General features: G+C 52.7%; 1 protein-coding gene across 1 annotated transcript in view; it reads left to right on the top strand.

Annotated features, from left to right (window-relative positions):
• Positions 1-2,254: 2,254 nt before the first annotated feature.
• Positions 2,255-21,599, top strand: part of Fat2 (FAT atypical cadherin 2) — an 88,829-nt gene continuing 69,484 nt past the window's right edge. The window contains exon 1 of the mRNA XM_004629367.2: positions 2,255-2,314. The gene's annotated coding sequence lies outside the window, so the exon portion shown is untranslated. The remainder of the gene's footprint in view (positions 2,315-21,599) is intronic.

Genomic DNA, 21,599 nt, shown 5'->3' with positions numbered 1-21,599 from the left:
TGGTAGGAAACCCAGCTCTGATGCTGGGAGTGTTTCTTGCTCACAGCAGGGCCTAGTCAGGGTGCTCAGGGAGGAGGTGGCCCAGGCACTGTCCCAAGATGGACAGACACCATCTCAGCAAGAAGTGAGGGGAAGTTAGATGTTCAGACAGGTAGGCATGGGGTCAGGAGGAAGGCCTTTCCAGGCGTGCATGGGCACCGCTGGGGGTGTCTTCTTAGTGCGTGGACACCTGGAGACCAGAAGGGTCAGGAGACGGCCCTGGGCCAGCAGCGAGACAAACCTGGCCTTGCCTGGGAGAGGAGTAGGGGACTAGAGTGGAGCGGCAGGGATGGATGCCGGCAGCTTGCCGGTCCTGCCTTCCATCCCTGCCCTCCTTCCTCCCTCTGTGCTGGACTGGCTGGAGCCCACCGGGGTCTGGAAGGGGCCCCAAAGGAAGGCAGTTGCCAGTCAGTCCACACATGACTAGTCAAAGGGCTTCTGGGGTGGCCCAGCCACCCTCCACCCTCTGTCCAGTTAATTCCTAACCAGATCAGACTTGGAGACTGGGGTGGCAATCATCCAAGTGGATGATGGCCCAGGGCAAGCTTTGCACCACCAGAGATCACAGGTGATCTCCTCTCAGGGCAAGCCCCCAGGCCTTCCCTCGGGGCACACAGCTCACCCCCCTCCCCCAGCCTGCTGGGCAGGGCTGGGCAGATAGTCATCTTCCAGGTCCTCCTCGAGCCTAGAGGAGGACCTGAAGGCTCGGCCCAGTGGCCCAGTCCCGTGCCCCTCCAGCAACACATTTCTCACTTGGAACCTCCTTTCTTGGGTATAAACTATGTGACCAGAATCTTGCTGTTCTCCTTATGCACGTGGTCCAGACTAAACTTTGGGGCAACCAAGTCCTAGCAGTTCATCCTCCACCACACGGCAAGGGGAGCAGGTCTGCCCCAAGGGACCTCTGCACAGCTGTGACAGCATTTAAAGAGTGAGGATGCAGACTTGGCAAATGTCAGTCATATTTGCCTTGGACCACCTAAGCTAACAATAATAATAACAATAGTAATAATAACAACAGCAACGACAATGGTATGAGGAATTCTTAGGAATTGACCAAGTCCAAGGGTTGCTCCTCCATCGAACTCCAGGTAAAATTCCGGAGTCCAAACTGATTTCTGGGAGAGGTAAAGAGCACCCTGTAATTAGAGATGCCTGCTAGGAAGGCTGCAGAGGGGCTTCATGACCGGCACGGAGGAACCGGGTGGGATGGTTGCAGACTTGTTTTCAGCTCTGTGAGGCCGGAACTATTTCATGTCCCTCTACGTTCCTGGTGTCTGAATATACTAAACAAACAAATGATGTTGAATGTGTTCTGTGATGAAACGGCAGGCAGCGGGAATCATCTGAGGAGACCGGCGAGAGGCACCCCATAAAATCTGTCACGGCTGAGATGCCTCCTACACACTGTGTTGTGGGGCGCTGTACTGCTGTCTCTCTCAAAGTGGGGATTTTTGCAACTGCACTTCGTGCAGGGGGAGTCTGAGCTCAGAGGGGTTAGGTCACTTAGCCTAATAACTGTAAGAATTCTCTTTTGCAGGGGACTTTGTCAGCTAAGTGCCTTTCATCAGCCTTTATCTTATTTAATCCTCACAACCAGCCTGTGAGGGAAGAGCTATTATGAGTCCCGAGTTTTATAAAAAGAGTAAACTGAGGTTTAGATGTAGAGACTCGCCCGCAGACGCGGAGCTGCTGGTGGTCACACCAGGGGGAGGGGCGACACTACGGTCTGGTCAGAGAGCCGGGAGGTGGGCACTGTGGTCCGCAGGGTCGGGCGTGGACGGGGAGGAGGTGCGGGCCTGAGCGTCCAGCGACCCGTGCCAGCTCCTGGCCATCTCTGCTGACCCTGGCGCACGCCCTACCTGCAGCCTCAGTGTGTCCCTCCGGGAAACCCAGCAGGGACCTATGATTTCTCAGCTCCTTCGCGGCCGTCATTTTCCATGACTTGATTCCCCACCGTGAGTTCCGGGCCACAAACCAGTTGGCTCCTGCCCTCCCTACTCAGCAAGACGAGAGCTGGCAGGAGGCTCTGATCCGCCTCAGTTCCCCCACCTCCCTTTCCCTCCTCCTCCTGGCCCGGACACACCTACTTCAACTTTCTCAGCAGCCTCCAGGGCTGGGGCTGCGCCGAGCTGAGCGGAGCGCCTGCCTTCCTGCTCGGCTGCTCCGCAGCTCCCCAGCCTCTCCCGGCCGGCCCGCCGGCGAGGGCTCCACCCCGGCCGCCCACTCCGCTCCGGGGCACCCTGCCCAGCCCTGCCCTGCCCAGAAGGCCCAGGTAAGAACGCCGGGAGGACAGAAGCTGGGGCCAGGGGTTGCAAAGGGAATCTGTTCTGTGCCTGATTTCAGAGCGGGCCAGTCTTGGGGGTTCCTGAAAGGTGGAGAAGGAACCAGGTGGCAGACAGCTGGGGCAGCTGTGGAGGACACCATGGGGCACTTGGGCCCAGATCCCAGGGTGCAGGCTAGCCAGCCTGAGCCGGGAGCTGCAGCTGGGGGTCAGGGGCAGACAGGACCAGGACTGACCTCAGGAAGCAGAAGATCAGGCGGCACAGGTGGAAGGTGGACCCGTTCCCTGGAGAATCAAACCTGCTTGTGCCTTCTGAGGACAAAACTTCTCAGGAGCAGGGGGGGATTTTCCTTCACAGTTTTGGGGGGAAGCGTCAGGGTGACTCCTTGTGCATGTTGGGGGCACATGAACCCTATCACAGATAAACCCACCAGGCAAGGGAGCACCAGATAACCTGGTCAGCCTGGCTCCAGGCAGTTATCGAGAGGGACCAAGGGGGACCCTCGGCTTCCCTCACTGTACAGTGGGACACCATATTTGCAAAGGGCTAAGAAAGGCCGTGGCCTGAGAGCCACCCGAGGTGGCACTGACATGGTGTGGGGGCAGGGAGGCAGGAATCTGACGGTATCTTTGGCGGCAGGAGCGTCTGAGGGGAGGCTGAGCAGGACCACAGGGGCCGTGCGATCAGCCCTAGTGTGGAGAGGTCACCTCTGTCCCCAGCCGTGGTCCAGAGCTTGTGCCTGGGCTGGGGGTACAGGGACCAGGTGGAGAAACAGATGCAGGAGCTGAGGGCTTCTCCTCCTCTGGCCTCATTTTGCAGGTGGGAGTGGACATTGGTCTGTGTATGTCACCATCAGTGGCCACTGTGGCTTGTGCTCACCAGGTGCTGCCTGTGTTTGGTGGGGGTTTGGGCCAAGTTTGTATGGTCTTTGGGATTTTCAAGTCTTTATGGCCGGCCAGTGGGGCAGCATGGAAAGAGAGTTCGCTAATCATGCGTATGTGATTCACAAGATGTAGGACACTTTCATACCTCTTTGGGCCATTTCTCTGCATATACAGGAAAGGTGTTGAATGACTGTTAAGATTTGTTCTAAAGGAATTCACCCGGACAGCCTTGTTGGGTAAACAGGTGGGAAGGGTATAGAAGAGGCGAGGGGCTCAGTGTTCCCCACCCAGGAGGGGGCAAACATGGGTGCCCTGTGGGGCTCTGTGTGGAGCTCCTGCCAGATCCCTCGCAGGAAGACTCAGGACCCATGACATTAGCTACCCTGACAGAGTGAAATGGCAAGTCCCCCAGCACCTTAGTTTCCTCCTCCGTAATGCGGAGGAAGAGACAGAAGAGTCAGGGTCCTCTGTGGGACCTCCTCTGATTCTGTGACTTGCAGTGGTCTTGTCCCTGAGGACTCAGATAACAAGAAGCAGAGGGATGCTGACACACACTGCCCTCATGGTGCTGTACTCCCTGTGCCCCTTCCCCCAGAGTGACAGCTTACAGAGGCCCAGATGTTCTCCCACTACTGGTTCAGTGACAGCTGCGGCCCAGGACTGCTTCTGGCCAGGCAGGGCTGGGGGTCTGAGGCCGTGGGCACGTGCCAAGCCCTAGGGAGACCAACGTGTGCTTGGGGCTGATGGCATTGCTGCTGCTGAGGAGCTCCCTGTGCCCCTGGGACAGGCACTATCTTGGCTCCCGTCTAGGAGGTGAGTGTAACCTTCCAGGGCATAGCCTCCTGCGGCCTCTGCTGAGCTAGCGCAGACCTCAACACTAGCATTACTGTGACCAGCGGTGCCGCCACTTCCACTGTGGAGGTTGATAGCCAAATTTAGAAAGATGTGAGTCCAAATCCTAGAGACTGTGTGACCGGGCTGCAATCTCTCTGAAAACCTCAGTCTCTCACTTGAGAAGTTGGGAGTCATTGTAGTTCTTTCCTTAGAACCACTGTGGATTTAAATGGGGTAATGCATCTAAGGGCAGGAGGGAGACACCAGGCCGTACGGGTTCATGGTGCTTCCAGCCATCGGTTCAGGGCTCAGCTCTCTCCTCCTGGGATGATTTTCATCTCCGAAAGTGTTCTTTCCTCAGACTATTGCAATTCTATTATTCATGACTTGTGCCGGTTTCGTCTGACATTGTCTCTCCTGCTGAGGGAGGACGAGGCCTGTGTCCAGCACAGTGCGTGGCACCTGAAGGACGCCCATCACGCGCGTGCTGAGTGAATGCTGCTTCTCTGGTCCTAATTAATTCACAGATGAGAACTGCTGCTTAGGGAAGGCGCCTGTTAGCCCCTGTGAAGCGCTGAACCAGACAGATGGCAGCGTGGGCCTCACCAGGAAGGGCGGGTAACTTGGCTGGGGTCACACAGCGAGTGTGCAAACAGGCCCAAGACTCACATCTCCCGGCCCTCCTCTGTCTTGCTCTACCTGGACCAGCCCAGAGGTTTCTGCTTTTTGTGGGTGATGGGGGCCATTTGGGATCAGCAGTGAGGTTGGTTGCTGGGCTGTAAGATGCCCTCACCCCCAGATTCTCCCCCAGTACCCGCAGATATGCGTGCACGTGGCTTCCTCACTCTTGTCCCCAAGCGAGCAGACATTTCTCACTGTGGAAGAGGAATGGCCCTTGGGAGTGCCCCGAAGCAACCTCAGATCCCAGCAGGCCCTGTTTTACAGGCAAAACCACAGATTTGGAACGATTGGCCCGAAGGCATGTGGCTGGTTTGTGCTCATGTCCTGGGTCTGTGTGCACAGACCAGTTAAGCCACTTCCTTTAAGTCGCTCAGCTTTTATCCTTCTAACAGACCCTTAGTAGACACTTGAGTGAGCACTTGTGATATGGCAGGACCCCCAAAATTCACAGCTGGTGGAGACAGAGACCTACAATGGATGCTTTAATCCATTGGGATAGGTGGAAAATTACTGGCAAACTCAGGCCTGTAGAGGGGCTCAGAGGAGCCATGGTACCTGTTACAGGCTCAGCGAAGACTTCGTGAAAGAGCTGACACTACACATCAGTTTTGAGGGAGTAAATGAGAGTTGGGAAAAATTAGTGGGAGCCAGGCATGGTGGCACACACTTGTTGTCCCAGGCCTTCCTAGGCTGAGGCAGGAAGATTGCAAATTCAAGTTGTGCTACCTTGCAAGAGCCTGTTGAATGAAAAGGAAAGAGCAAGCAAGGGAGGAAGAAAGATAGATACGGGCTTGCAGATTTCCAGAGATAAGATAGTCTATGCAGAGTCACACAGGTTAAAAGACAAGAAAGCAGCAGATATGTGCTGGAGCTCTGAGCTGAGGGAGGATGCAGCCAGGCCGCTGGAGCCCTTGCGGGCCGGCCAGAGAGCACGGCTCTTCTATAAAAATGCAATTTACATATGATTTTTTTCTTAATGGGAAATTATGGACTACACAAAAGCGAGAAAACCTAAAGGACCCTCATCAGCAGATTCAACAATTACATTCCTTCTACCTCCACCAATCTTTCCCTATAAATTTCCCCTATAAAAGTCCCATTTAGGTGGTTGCATGGGTTGAAAATATTCCCACGTTTATCTTGAAAACATAAGGGAAAAAGAAAACATAAGGGCTTTATCCTGCAGGGAAATGATGTCAACATCATAGATTCGAGAAGACTGAGGAAGGAGCCCTGCCTGGGGGTCACTGTCAGGAGAGAGTTAGGTTGGATGGCTAAGACATCTTATTGTCGCTGCGTTGGCTGATGACAGTGAGTGATATTCCCAAGTCACGCACTGATCAATAGATTGCCCCCCAAAACCCATCTCTGCTGGAAAAGGGGACCTGAATGGTTTCCAGTTTGGATCCACAGAAGAGAGGATTCCCTGCCCTCCAGTTTTTCTATTCCTGAGACAGGAAAGGCCAGAAACAGCAGCTCTCACGCCCCTGGGGACAGGGAGCCCCGTGGAGAAGTCTCTGATTCCTTTGGCTCCAGTGCCCACAGCAGTTGGCCCAGGCACTGGTGGAGCAGGATGCTACACGCCAGCTGTGGGGTAATGTTGGCATGTGTGTGCGCGCTGGCAGCGTGTGCTCACGTGCCCTGTCTCAGAGCTGCCGCCTGTCCCGGCGGCACCCGCTCCCCTTGGTGCTCCCGATGAGTGCAAGGCTTCCTGGGGAGAAGCCTGCATCATCCGGGACACGTGGAAGTTTAGCTGGAAACACCAGACGGCCTGCTGCTTGCACGGTGCCGCGATTGTGCACAGGGGCACCAAAGCCAGGGATCTGAGTCCCAGCTGTGGCCTGACCGCTTTCACTTCCGGGGGGTGCAGATGTCCCACACGCAGCATTCAGCATCGTCAGCTCATACTAAGTGCTCTCGGGATGGTAGCGCTGTCATACAGCTCCGCGAGCTCTGAAGCCCTGGGAAAATGACTCAGAAAACCACAGCTTGTCTCGTGAGATGCAGATCCTAGAATCTCAGCCTCTGGGAAGCACAAGGTGAGAAGAATGCTATTGGGGTCTCTGCTCTTCGTTGTCAGGGTGTCTGATAAAGGGTCAGCTCAACCTTTTAATTCTCTCTTTGTAAACATTTGAGATCAGAGTGAATGATTTGCAAACTCCCAACAGATGAACTTTTGTGAAGTGAATTCAGTGACTTGACAGTAACCAGAGCTGACTGTAGACACTGAATCCGGGGGCAGTCCCTGGGCCTTGCGGGCACGGCCCCTTCTCTGAGCTCAGCTGTCCCCAGGCAGCCTGTCCTTCCGCCCCTCTGAGGGAGGTCCAGCCTCTCCTTTCAGAGCTGTGCACCATGGCCAGAGCTTTGCTCCATAGAGAGGTCCTGTGAATTAGTTTGGAAGTAGCTGAGCTAAACTTTACCTTTAAGTTGCTTTTTCGCCCTCATTCTTCTATTCCTAGGGGACCCGAGTTTAGCTAAGCTTCCCAAATGCCTAGGGCTGATGTAAAAAAACGCAAGTTCCTCAAGCCCAGCCCAAGTCTATGGAAGAACAGGAGGCCAAGGTTGCATTCACAAGCTTGGGGGGGGGGGGACCTGCAGGTGGCACCAAGGTGGGCCTGGGAACCATTGTTCTGGTGTGGAGAGCCTGCATTTGCAGTGGGCAGAATGTGGGGCCTGTCCGTCCTCTGCACGCCATACTTACTGGCTGTTGACTTGGATGAGCCGCTGCCCTTTGCTGACCCTCAGGCTTTTATTTGCAACTTTGGCTGTTGAATGGTTCCGAGAGCCCCCAAGGAAGGTTTTCCCCAAGCACCTGGTGCCGAGGTCAGCACTGCGGCCAGGGCAGCATTGGGTTTGGGGTCTACACCTGTGCAAGTGTGTGTGTGTGTGTGTGTGTGTGTGACCATCTGCCCACTACCGAGCAGCAGGACCTCGGACACATCTTCTGGCCTGACCTCAGCATTTCCATCTGCAGTATAGCAATACACCTTACTCCCCTCATAGCTCCTCAAGGGGATTAAATAAGAAAATGCACCCCAAAACTGCTCTGAGGACAGGAAATACACATGAAGTGAACTCCAAGAAACTGCAGCTGGGCTCAGCTTGGGTGCCTGGGAAGGTGGACTCGCCCCACTCTTATGGCCCCTGAGAGAGAGGATATGGGGTGGGGCACTATGGAGTGGGGTGGGGCTCTTCCACTGCCTCTGGAAGCCTGGCGCCACTCACCACTGCTGTCCTGGTTCTTGGGACAGGAAGAGTCCACGATCCCCTTGCTGTGAAATCCCATTTAATTTGCAAATTATCAGAATGGGATTATTATTCAAATTTATTTATTTATTTATTGTACTGGGAATCAGACTCAGGACCCCGTGCTTGTCAGGCAGGCACTGTGCGACTGAGCTACATCCCCGGCCCTGTGTTTATTATTTTATTTTTTTCTTTTTTAAAATGTATTTAGTACAAAGATTGGACTCACAGTGATCCTCCTGTTTTCAGCCTCCCCAGCGCTGGGATTACAGGCGCACAACACCAAGCCCAGTCTCATTCGCCATCTCAGCATACCCCAGGGTGGGTGTGGCACAGCATGCCGGGGATCGAATCTCGGCCACTGCACTCTGCCTAAGCAGGCACTTTAGTCTGCTGAGCTATCTGGCCGGCTCTGTGTTTATTATTTTAATTAGTCTTCTTTAAACTCTTTCACTAGTGTTTTACAGTACTTTCCTATGAAATACAATATACAGACAGAAAGGATGCACAAATCATTACTGCGCAGCTCAATGAAATTTCCAGAAGCTAGCTAGCTCTAAGTGACCAGAACGCGACACCATCCCAGGCATCCTTCTTTCTTCTTTCCTTCACTAACTACCTTCACTCCATGGGGTACCTTTACCCTAAGCTAATCCATACATCCATTTTGTTATCTTAAAGCTTCATATACTTGGACTAGCCCTGTATGTGCTCTTTGCTGTACAGCGTACCCCATACGGTGTGATGGAGCCCATCTGCACTGTGGCCGACACAATAGCTCAATGTCTTTGCTGTATAGTGCTCCACTCTGACTGCACCACCAGGAGTTACTATGTGCCTTCTACTCTGGATGGAGTCTTGGGTTGTGTTTAATGTGGGGCTGACAATACTAAGCTGAGCACTCCGCATGCTCCTGTGAACATGTACATACATGTGTGCAGATGCGTGTACACACGTGACAGGTCACAAGGTGTGTGCCTGTGGGTGAAAACCTCTGTTTTCAGCATCAGCAGCCTCCTGAGGGCCCACAGTTCTACGTACTGCAAGCAGACCCTGGGTTGAGGTGCTAGGCCTCCGCCTAGGAGGTGGACACACGTGTGCTCTGGGGAATCAACAGTTGCCTGGGAGTTGAGAAGCTGACACTAGTGACAGCAGTAAGCTCAGACTTGCAGACTCAGACATGCGGATGTGGGAATCAGGGCAGTTGCTTTCTCTCTCCGGCTGCTTTTTCAGCTGACTTTAGTGATAAACTTGCATCTGCTTTGCTCAGTGGCCAGGCTGTCCTTAGCGTGGTCAGTGGGACACCTACAGGGGAAAATGTGACCTTCTTTGAGCCCAGGGTGGTCTACTGAGTTCTTGAGGGTGAACCTTTGATTTTCAGCACACAGACATTCAAGAATCTGGAAGAAAGCAGGCCTTCCCTAACTTGCCCTCTCTCCTCCCTAGGATAGGGCCACAGGCAGGATTTAACTCGGAAGAGAGGCCAGAGAGAGTGTGAGCTCCCAAGGAAGGATGGTTACCTTGTTCAGCAGATCCCAAATGCCGGTCACACCAAAGTCACCCAGCGAACTTGTTCCACATCTCTTCCTGAGCCCCACCCCAAAGAGTTTTGATTCAATAGAGGTAGGGTAGGGCTGGGAATGTTTATTCTTCAGCACCTGCCCCTACACCCTGTGGGGATTCCCAGTGGTGGGAAGGACTGGCTCTGCTCTAGGGCCAGTTTTGCAGAGGAGAGCAGAGGCCCTGCCATCTGCTGAGTTCTGAGGCTGCCCACGGCTCCAGCAGGGCCGAGCTGTTAACGTAGATAGGAGGAGTCAGTGTAAGCTTCAGCGTGAATCCGAGGGGCTGAGCCAGGAGGCCGCCAACCTGGGCTCTCCCCTCAGGATGCTCAGGAGCATCCCTAACTCCTCGTGGGCCTCTGGCCCTGAGGTTCTGTACAGCCAGCTCAGCAGCAGGACTCAGCCAGCAAAATTCTCAGTCTCAGGGGGCCGGGGAGATGGCTCAGTGGGATAAGAGCTTTCTTGGCAAGCACAAGGGCCTGAGTTCAATCCCTGGTTCGGAAAAAAAAAAAAAAAGTCCCAGTGTCACCCCAGTGCCAAAGGACCACTCCCCACCTGCCATGACCTGCCCACCTGCCTAGCCGTTTCTTAGATCAGTGATGGTGGACCTTTTAGAGACCAACTACCCAAACTACAGCCCAAACCCTTATTTATTGCAAAGGGCCAGCGCTGCAATTTAACCCCAACACTGAGGCTTTCGCTTAGAAAACACCGACTCATTCTTTAACATCTTTTGTCCTAAAAGAAATCCAAGTAGCACATGTGCCATAGGTTCATCACCAGCATTCGAGGCCGTCAAGCTCAGAGGGGCAGGGCAGATGGGTGGCGGGGCTAGGCAAGACTAAACGGAATGGGAGTGCGAGGAGGCCTGCACATGGGGCCTTCGCTGAGAATCTGTTCGCTGGCATGCGTGCATGCGTGTGTGTGTGTGTATGTGTGTGGGTTGTGGGGGTGTCATGGGACCTCTATCTTCCTGGTTGCTCCTCCTCACCCAGGGATGATCCAAGTTTTAATTTTTGCCTGGCTGTGTGGTCTTGGAAGCTAGGTGTGTCAGCTTTCAAATATCTAGGTAAACTCCTTCAAGGAGGAAAGATTCATTTTGGCTCATGGTTTCAGAGATTTCAGTTCATGGTCAGCTGGCTCCATTGTTTTAGGCCATGGTGGAAGGGTGTATGGGGGGTGAAGAGAGAAAGAGAGAGATGTGGATGGACAGACAGACAGAGGGACCGGCTGGAAGGGAAAGGGGACAAAGCATACCTATCCTTCAAAGCCACAGTCTTGGTGACCTGCCTCATCCAATTAGGATTAACTGTGGTCCAATCACTTCCCCAAAGCCCATCAGCTGGCAGGCAAGCTTTCAACACAATGACCCTTTGGGGGGACATGTTGGATTCCAGCCATAACATTAGGTAACTGCTCTGAGTCTCATTTATATCATCTACAAAATGAGGATAATTATAGGGTTGCTCTATGCTAGCTTGGAGAGGCAGTGTGACAAGGGCTTACCAAAGAACCCAGCATCCCGTAAACGTTCAGTAAATGCTAACAGCGACCAGGTGTGTGCACCACTGTGAGGGTTTCATATTCCCAGACCGCAGCATCTTAGTGGCATCGCGACTCAATGGAGGGTTAGTTCATCAGGGTTAGTTTAGTCCTGTTTCCCACATGAATGGGTTATCAGTGAAATGAAGGGGTTTGCCTGGGATCTCTCTGGGGCACCCTGTAAGGGGACAGGATCTCTGCTCCCCAAGGTTTTGTCTCTATAGCAGCAGCAGCAGCAGCAGCCTCCTGAGGGCCCACAGGCATGACAAGCGCCGCACAGTTGGTGCAGTCATCTTGTCTTGCCCTCACAACAGCCTGACGAACACCTTCTCTACTTTGTGCACGAAGAGACTGAGGCCCCTCGGGTCCCAAGATTTGCCTAAGGTCGCGCACAACCCGAGCAGAGGCAGGACTCAGCTGCAGGGCAGCTTGCTCCAGAGCTTGCCCATGCGGCCTGGGGGTATCCAGCTTAGAGGCAGAGCGGGCTGGGAGTGTCCGCGCGTGGCAGAGGTTCTCACGGCAAGCACCAAGGAGACAGCCTGTCTCTGGAGCTTCTCAGGGCCAAGTGGAAGGCGCAGCATGCATTTGGCTGAGGCCATAGGGCCTGATGGCACTTGGGCAGGCAGCATACTGTGTGCTGGGCAGAGGGGACTTGTGCTGAATGACCCCACTTTATAGATGACATAATTGGAGCCCAGAGAAATCAGTCCAACATGTCGGGGGCAGAATACTAAAGACATGGAGATCTCAAAATAAAAATAAATAAGTAAATAAAAAGGGTCAGGGATATAGCTCAGTGGCACAAGTGACTGCCTGTCACGTGCAAGGTTCTGAATTCAATTCCCGGACCAATAATGATGATGATGATGATGATAACAATTAAAATAAAAGATATGGAGCTCTCTATTGTTTAAGGTGACCAGGACAGTTTCTGCCTTCTATCCTCCTCCTGATCATCTCCTAACCCCTCTGCCCCCTCTTCACCTTGGAAAGAGATTGAAGGTCACACCTCTTCTTATTTTAATGCTGCCTAAAATATCACAAAGGTGTGTGTGTAGGAGGAGCCTCCAGGAGGGCTCCCCCGGCATGGGTGAGGGCCAGCACACATACAGAGAATGCCTGCATTCCACACATTTTCTGAGCGCCTACCCGCACAGTCATAATGACAACCCATCAGCTACTTTCCACGAGCCTGGCCCAGGGCCAGTGCTTTCCAAGACCCGGCTCTTAAATCCTCCAGTGGAGTAGCGCTGCCGGCCCCACTTCAGAACAGAGAAATCGAGGCACGAACAGGCCAAGCCAGGAGCCTCGGGCAAGTGCAGGCAGGACTGAGGAACCCTCTGGCTGTGGAGCGGGCTCCTTCCTCGCGCTCTCCTGCTAGCACACCAGAGGAGGGCGGGGACAGTGGGTTCCCGCCCCGCCCCACCCCAGCCGCTGGAGAAGGAGCTGCAGGTGGGCAGCTCCGTGAACGCCAACAGCGGCTGATGAGGAGCCTGGGCTCTGATTTCAGCTCTGCCGCCAGCGTGAATATAATTTGGAGCAATTTCTTCCCTTCTCTGCACACAGTTTTCTACCTTCACAAAGTGGAGATTAGACATGAGATTTTTTTTTTTTTTAATGTATGTGTTTTTGTGTGGTGGTGGTGGGGGGTGCAATCTGTAGCCTCCTGCATTCAACGGCAAATGCTGACCCCTGAACCACACCCCAGCCCTGTGCAGTAGTTTTAAAACTGTCCACCAAGGAGCCCTGGAAATTTCACAGAGAGCAAAAGAAGGTAGCAGTAGGGGCTGGGGCCCTGGGCTCTCACTCACGTTTATCATATTTTCATTCTATTAATATACTCTTTATGACAGTTTAAAAATAGCAAATGATAGTATTTAAGTAGCAGTTACCCATACCATGCATGTGCTAAATATTTGATAAAAACCATCTAGTCCAAGCTTCAGAACAATTATCGGAGTGCGTTTAGGTTCCAGCCATTTTCTTAGAAAAAAGTATTTCTTTTTAAAAATTGATAAAACTTGCATGTATTGCACAAACAGACAAATAACATATTCGTATCTGTGGCATACAATGTGATGCTTTGATCTACTTGTACATTACGGAATTTAATCTACTAAACAGTTCCATTAACTCACACACTTATCATTTCTTTGTAGTAAAATGGAAAATCTCTCGTAGGAATTTTCATATAATTCATCACTGTTAACTATCGTGTGCGCTACGTTGTCCAGTGAGCCTCTTAAGCAGAGCTCTTCCTCTGGTTTGAACTTCTGTGTCCTTTGACCACAGTTTTCTGCTTCTGCAAGCCAAGCTCTTGTAACCACTACTGAACTCGGCTTTTCCTTGACTTCCCATGTGTGCATAAGATCACGCCATATCGGGCTTCTGTTCCTGCTGTACTTCACTTAGCATCAGGCGCCCACTGTCTTCCAAGTTGCCACAGAGGAGCCGATTTCCTTAAGGCTGTATGGTATCCATGTGCATACAGACTGTATTTTCTTTATCCACCCATCCATTGGAGGACAGGTTGTTTCTATATCCTGGCTATTGTGAATAATGCTGAAATAAATATGGGACAGCATGTAGCTTCTTAACAGATTGATCCATTTCCTTTGGAAATACACCCAGGAGTGGGGTTACTGATTATATCATAGGTTTATTTGCTTTTTTGTTTGATTTTGATACTAGGGAACAAACCCAGGACCTTGCACTTCCCAGACAGGCACTTACACTGCTGAGCTATCTCCCTAGGTACATGATAGTTTTAGAGGAACCTTGATACCGTGTCCCACAGCTTAGTGGTTGTCCTAATTTACATTTCCAGCAGCAACATGCAAAGATTTCTATTTCTCTACATTCTTACCAACACTTACTATCTCTCTCTCTCTCTCTCTCTCTCTCTCTCTCTCTCTCTCTCTCGTGGAACCGGGGATTGAACTCAGGACCTTGCGCTTGCCAGGGAAGCGCTTTATCTCTTTTTGATATATACCATCTTGCTAGATATCTCAACATGGTTTTAGGATTTTTTTTGGGGGGGGGGATGGCTGGGGAGATAACTCAGTGGCATAAGCACCTACTTGGCAAGTGCAAGGTCCCAAGTTCAATCCCTGATATCACCACCACCACAACAACAAAATCTCTATTTTATTTTTTAGGGAAGGGTCTACAAGGTGTTCAGGGTCTCACACTGGATCAGACTTGTAGTGATCCACCTCCCAAGAGCTGGGATTACAGGCACAGGCCCCCACGCCTAGTCTCAATTGCCTTCTTGGCTCGCCCCGGGGACGGGGCTGGCATGGCAGGCCTGGAGATTGAATCCCCAACCCCTGCCCCTGCTTTCAGGTGCTTTAATCCACTGAGATATTTGGCTGGCCCTAGGAATCTTTCTTTAAAGATGAAGAAAAACATACTTAGAGATTAAATTATCCAAGATCACCCAAATTGAGACTTCTTTATATGTCTAAAACCTTACCCTTGTGCAAAGGGTTCCAGTGGGTCAAAGAGACAAGATTCATAGAATAGTAAGTGTCCTGCTCAATGAAGCCCATTCAGTGGGGGTATTCTGACCTATTTTAATAGCTTTCTTATTGTTGGGACACATTATTCAATACCCTACAAATTAAAGGAGCAAAAGTCTGTTTTAGTTTGCAGTTTGTAGAGGGCTCAGTCCATGGTCAGCCGGATCCAAGGCAAGGTGCTGTTTCATAGCAGCACCGTGTTCAACAGTCTGTGGCAGGGCGGCAGGAAGCCGAGGGACTCAAGGTTGCGGGGAGGGGCTAGCCCCTCCCAGGCCAGGCCCCAAGCAAGCCACCTCCTAGAAACAGACTTCACCTCCCAACATCACATTCAGCTACGACTCGCTTGTGGGCTAGCCCCCAATGAGCATCACGCCCTCCATGGTCCAGTCCCCTCCCTAAAGCCCTACTCATGAGTACATGAGGCTCTGGGGAGACATCTAGGTGGAAACCATAGCATGGCCTCTGCATTTTTGTCTGTGCTCCCCCTGAAAGAAGTTTTCCAGTTCTCTTAAAGAGTCTATCATGATTTTAGGGACAGTCTTCCTATCTGCCAAAGAGCCAGCCCCAGATCACTGAGATGACCCCTTTTGCCTACACCTGCTGACTTCCTGGGGGCTTCTCAAAGGCTGCTGGGAGGAGAAAATCAAGTGTCCCTACTTGCCATCCACATGCCGAGGTCACACCTGTGCCCTGATCGGCCGCAGAGCTCCTTCCCTCTGGCCATCCTCACCTATATCCCTGCTCTTTCTCAAAGTCTTCCCTTTGGTAAATACCAGTCAATGTTCTGCTGAGCTAGAGTTGGTTTTGATCTTACAAATCTCTCTAGAAAGACCCCCCAGTGTGGGGCTGGATTTGTCTCCTCTGCAGGATTATTCCACTCTCCCCTAAGCAGGTCCTGTCGTCCTGGATTCCCCTGTCCTGGGATGTTTCCACTCCAGTGCAAACCTCATGGATCCACATAGGCAACCTCCAGAAGAGGAGAGCTCAGGTGTGCGTCTTCTCTGATCTGAACCTTGGGCAGCATCAGGACATCAGAGAAGCCAAATGCCCACATAGCTGGGCGGGCTTGGCGGCTCCTAAGCTCTGGGGAGACAGTGTGTGCCCATCCTGGACTCTGTGTTCTTTGCAGTTAGGATACATGTGGCATCCAGCACGCTTCTCTCCTACTAGCGAACTGTCCTTGGTGATGGTGGCCAAAAGTCAGTGCCAGGCTAGAAGAGCAAACTCAGTAGGGAGGGTACCTGTGCTGTCCACGGGGCAACTGCCACTCCATTCCAGTGGACTGGTGGCCTGTGACAGCGCAGAAGCTGTGCCTTCCAGCTTCTGAAAGACAAGCTGCAATTAGGGCTTTGAGCAAAGTGTCTATGTTTTCGTGTTAACGAATGAACTAGAAAATAACAAAACAATATATTACTTGGACAACCACTGCGGTAGCAAATGCAGCAGTCCCATGAAGGGTCTTAAGACAGTATGTCGGCCACCACAGCCCTCTTTCCTTCTGCACCTGTGTGGCATCATGCACGTCCTGCAGTGCCATCCCATTTGCTGCACGTCTTTGCCTTGGACTCGAGGTCTTGGGCTGCCTGTCTGGTCACACCTGAAGTCCTCTTGGCATTGCGCCCATGAACTCGTCCCTGGGGCTCCTTGCTCCTGCTGCAGGGCCTCTGTTACCTGTATCTTCTGCCTAGAACTCTGTTCCCCAAGATAGCTGTGTGACTCTTCTTCATCCTGTTCAGCTTCCTACTCATACATCACTTTGTACTGAGCAATTCCTGGACCACTATTTTTTTTAACTTCCGTTAACTCTGTTCCTTGCCCCCCAGAATTTCTCTTTGTATCAGTTTTTATCACCTGATGTAGTGAACGTCCCTTCCCTTCCATTAGACCCCCACAAGATCAGGACCATCATTTTTTTTTTCTCTGTTCTAGAATGTTCTAATATGTACTGAATGAAGGAACGGCTTTGACAGAAGAGGCCAGACAAGAACACACTTTCTCCTCACCTTTGTATTTGTTCTCCTCCTAAACCTAAGTGCCTGGGGACCTCCACTTCCTTGAAGTGATTGCATTGTGACCTTTGAGGGCTCTCAGCCTTTGAGCTTTTGGGGGCCCCTTCCTCTGGCTTCTATGGTCAGGTCTCCTGAGACAGCCTCTTGGTCCCGCTCCTGTGTCAGGCTGCCACGTTCCAAGTGGTTTCTGGTCCCTGTAAGGCGTTATTCTGCGTTTTTCCTTCCAGGGCTCACACTTGGCATTCTATTTGCCTTCCCTGTTGTCCTGGGAGGTAGGTTGGAGTAGCCATTTTACAGACAGGTAAGTTGAAGCCCAAGAGTTCTGTGGCCCTCCTGAGGTCCCTCAGCTTGGCCGAAACCTCTGACTCTTTTACTGCCCATATCCAGCTCTGTGGGCCTTGTTTTGTTGCGTGAGAACCCAGCAATGGCTGCCTCTAAACCAAGGAATGAATCTAGCATTCATCCAAGTTTTGTGGAAGTGAACGAAGCCTCCCTACCTCAGTCCTTTCCATTTGGCTTAAATCAGTAGGGCCTGAGTTCAAGCCTCGTCAACACCAGAGGGAAAACCTTGAACGAGAAAAGTCCCTCTTTGAGTCTGACGTGGGATTCCTCTGCCCCAAAATTGCCTTGTTCCTGTCCTGTGGCTTCTCAGCAGCCTTCAGTGGCTCCCCGTGATGAAGGCGGGAAGTGACCTTTGTGGTCAAGGCTTTGGGATTGGCAGATCTTGGGAGTGTCACTTCCTCTGACAGTTTTTATTCTAGCTCAAGGTGCAAACCCTCCTAATGAGACGTGCACACTCACACACTTCAAACTTTTGTGATAAAATGTGGTTTTTAGGATTTTATGTTGAAAGCCAGGCCTAGCACTGAAAGTCCAGAACTAAGCGTGGCAGTGGGGGTCAGAAAGCCTAAGCTGAGGCCATCTGAAACCTTTGTAATTGCACATTTGGATTTGGGGTAAAGGGAGGATATTTTCCAATCCAGGGCATGGAATCCAGAGGCTCATTATTCTATGAAGAGCTCTCCAAAGTTTTAAAAAAGACCTCATCTTCTTAGTTTTGCTGATGCCTGAAAGCACAGAGTACCCTTGTTCAGGTAGTCAGGCTGGCTGTTCAGTTCAGCCACAGTCTTTCTGGGCGAACTTGGGCATGCCATGCAAGCCTCAGTTTTCCTTATCTGAGAAATGGGATGAGAGGGCAGCAGTGCTTCGCAGGAATATGGTGTGCCGTGCTAATTACTGTCTGCACTGTGCCTGAGAAAAGGAAGGTGTCCAGCCTCGAGGGAGTGCTCCTCTGCTGCTGTCCTGCTGGGTACTTCTGGGAGGAAGGAGGATGAGGGGCTGCCTTGTTAGAAATAGTTGAGGAGCTTTCTAATGGAAGTTTATTTTGGCTTTGAAGTCCTTCAAGTTCCCCTTGGGAAGAATAGCATTCATGATAAAGGCCTAGACACCTGCAGTTGAAAATGCCTGAAACCCACGCACGGTGGCGTACTGCAAATGCCACGCCCAGGGTGTCGCAGTCGCAGCACATGGGCCCTCGTGTCTTAGAAGTTCTCACCCAAGGGCCCAGCACAGCAGAATGGCGGAGCCTCACCTTGCTGGACCCAGAAGCCACTAGCGATCCTTCGGCTGGATTTTAAACCTGTGCTCTGCGGGGTGTGAAGGACCTCCCGTGGGTAGGGCCCTGAGTTTAGCCTCTCACACTCATTTGAGGTGTGTTCATAGATGGTTTCCAGGCACGATTCCATTAGGAAGCAGATTCTGTCCCTGGAAGCAGTAGAGGGGCTTGGAATCATTGGATGGGTCCTGCCCTCGGCCCCCCAGCAGCCACTCACATCACTTACAGATGAGTTTGAAGGAAGCCTGCAGGGTGTGGGTGACTTGCTAGGCCAAGGCCACCGGAGAATGGGTGACCTCCACATCCGGGCCTCCTGAAGGCTGGGCAGGATCCAACCTCTGTGCTGAATGAGCAGTGGCCGGCGTGTGACCCGGGTTGGTGGCCAGGGGACTTTTCCAGCCTTGCAGGGGCTCATCTGAAGTCTGCTCAAGATGTTCAGGCAGGCACAGGTGAAAATGTCATAGCCATGTGGCCTGGAAGGGACATTAGAGCTCTGCTCATCTCCCTGCAAGGGCAAACATCCCTCTGGTACGGAGCATTCTACACCGATGCCCACAGATTCTGGATTCCCCTGGAACAGGGAGCTGCTGCATCTGCCACACGCACTCCAGGTGGCTCCTGAGACAGCTGACGCAGGTAATGAGGGAAGATCTCCCAGCACCGCGCCACACCCTGTGCACAGACACATGTTAGTGACCTGGAGAGAAACGCAGATGTTTTAACCACTGAGTTTCCAGATGTCAGAGTGAGGATCTGGAGAAGGTGGCAGGGAGCGCCAAGTCACAGGGTGAGCAGAGCCACAGCCTCCTTGGAGCTGGGAGGCACCAAGTTGCAGAAAATCAGGTGCACAAGAACAGTCAGGAGCTGGGCATGGTGGTGCCCGTGCACACACATGCACGTACACCTATAATCCTAGCCCTTTAGGGGGGCTGAAGCAGGAGGTTTGCAAGTTGGAGCCCATCCTGAGCAACTCAGTGACTTGGCAAAATCCTGTCTCCGAGTAACAAGCAAACAAATAAACACAAACCTAAATGAGCTGGTGATGCAGCTCAGTGTGCAGGCTTTGGGCACCATCCTGGAATGGCACGATGTGTCTGCGGTTCTCGCTACCCACACCCCCAAGTCCACATCCGAGCCAGCTGCTGAAAAGCAAGGCCGCTGTGCTTAGCACTTACGTGGACTGACTTGGCACTCTAAATGACGCTCTGAAAGCAGGAAGCTGAAGGTCAGAGAAAGGAAGCTGTTTGTCCAAGGCCACACAGTGACCAGTATGTCCTCCCCACCTTCCACCTACCTGCAAAACAGGCTTGGGAATTACAGAGAAGGAGTTCAATTTATGTGTGAATCCTAAAAGGGTTGATTTGTGAGCACACATACACAACTAACACATGAACACACCAACGATTTCTCAAAGACTCTGCACACTCAAGGACAGATGTATGCTCCCTTACAAACCTGCACATTCACCCCCAGGTAGATCTCACCCTGGTCTGGGAGCCAGGAAGCCCAATGCCCCGCCCCAGACAAGCGCCTGCCCGAGCAGCCCGTAGCAGAGCCAGCAAGCTTGGACTAGACCAGACACCGGCGGCTTCCTGCTCTGCGGAGCACAGGCTGGGCCTTCTCCAGAGAGTTCCACGGACCCCACCCTTGCCCTGACCAGGGCTTTGGTTCGGCCTTGGCATTAAAATCTAGAAAGGACTAATCTGTGTGGAGCGCTGCTGCCTCGTCTGGGCTCTGTGGCAAGCACACTTGCACTCGTGGATGGGGCGGGGAGGCTGCTTCAGCTGGGGTCAGGAAGTAATGCCAGAGCTGAGAACTCACCTGACTGTTACTTTTCAGCAGCTGGCTTGGACTGGGACTGTTGAGTCTGTGGATAATGAAAATTTTCCAACACGTTATGTCATTCCCAGTCTGAGGATTGGGTCCCAGCCTTTCAACCTGAGCTATACCCCTAGACCATTTGTGGGTTTACGTTTTTGTTTTTTTTTTTTGTTTTAAACAGAGCCCTTGCTAGGGCATGACAGTAGGTATTGATCACATGCAAAAGTCCTGAGGCAGCTCCCTGTTGAGCGCAGGAGTCAGCCCAGCACTCTGCTGAACCATGGAGAGCCGCAGGGAGGTACTGCAGAAGACTACCTCGGGCACAGATGGCTGCAGGCCTCCCAGGCTATGATAAGAGTTCAGATTTAATCTAAAAGTTATAGGAAGCCACCAGAAAGTTTTGAGCAAGTGAGGGATATGAATTTATTTGTATTTTCACATAGTGGCCCTGGGTGCTGTAGCCCAACACATCGCCTCTGTGCTCTGTTCTCCCAGACTAGGTGCCCGAGACAAGTGTTCCCCTCAGCAAAGCACGTCGGGGCAGCGGGGCAGTGGACACCCTACACACACTGACCCCACCCCCACCCCACAGGGGCACACGCTGGGCATCTTCTCCCCTCCCACAAGACCCTGGTTCCTCTGCCCTTCCTGCAGCTCATCTTAATGGGCCTGGCTCCGCTCCTGCGCCTGGCGCCTGCAGCCCAGTGGTGCGTCTTGTCAGGACCTGCCCAGCGCCGGCCCTGACCTGGGGAGCAGGAAGCTTTGTGCGCTGCAAGCAGGCAGGCAGGCGGGGCAGGCAGCATGCACCCCGGCCGCTTGCGCTGTGGAGCACACACGAGGGGCTGGGGTAAGGACTCCTTTCCCCCTGGGGCTCGGCTTCCAGAGCAGATGGCTCAGGGACCCTCCTGGGCTGGGGCAGGCTGTGCCGGGTAGGGTGAGTGTGGCATTTGCCTGGGCTGGCTCCCCGGTGCCTGCAGTGGTACTGCAGGGCTGACAGCAGGGGACAGGCAGGATGGAGGATACACACCAGCTGTTTAGGATGCTGGGGTTTTGGGGTCCCAAATGTGGACATCTGCCTGCAGCCTGTCCCTTTTCTGAGGACCCTGGGTGGTGGGAGAGTTGGAAGGCTGGGGCTGGTTTAGGGCTACAGTTAGGTAGACTTCTCCATTCCCGCCTCCTGCCGGGAGGCAACCAGTGGGGCCTGTGGAGCCTGCGCCTGCAGCTCCGGGCTCTGGGAAGCCTTGGCGCCAAGCCTTCATTTGCTCCTTGCCCTGGAAGCTTAACCTTTTCCTTGCCTTTGAAGAGCAAGGTAACTGGAAGAACAAGTCTGACCCGTTCCATCCAGGAGAGCTCCCCAGAAGCTCCTAGGTACAGGCCCCTGGGGGACCAGCTCCAGGCGGGAGCCTCCGCTCTCCACAAGTCCTTGGCCCCAGGAGTCTGAACTCAAGGAGGGGCTGTGGGGGGGATGGGCAAGGGACAGGGTGAGGAGGCCAGGAGGTATCAGAGTGGCAAAGTCTTTGCTTGTGATTCATCCAGCAGGAACTGGTTTCCCAGGACTGGTGT

Source organism: Octodon degus, unplaced genomic scaffold, assembly GCF_000260255.1.
Source record: "Octodon degus isolate 3935 unplaced genomic scaffold, OctDeg1.0 scaffold00029, whole genome shotgun sequence".
Taxonomy (NCBI): Eukaryota; Metazoa; Chordata; class Mammalia; order Rodentia; family Octodontidae; genus Octodon; species Octodon degus.
The sequence above is the reverse complement of the archived record's forward strand: the minus strand, read 5'-3'. Positions and strand labels throughout refer to the sequence as shown.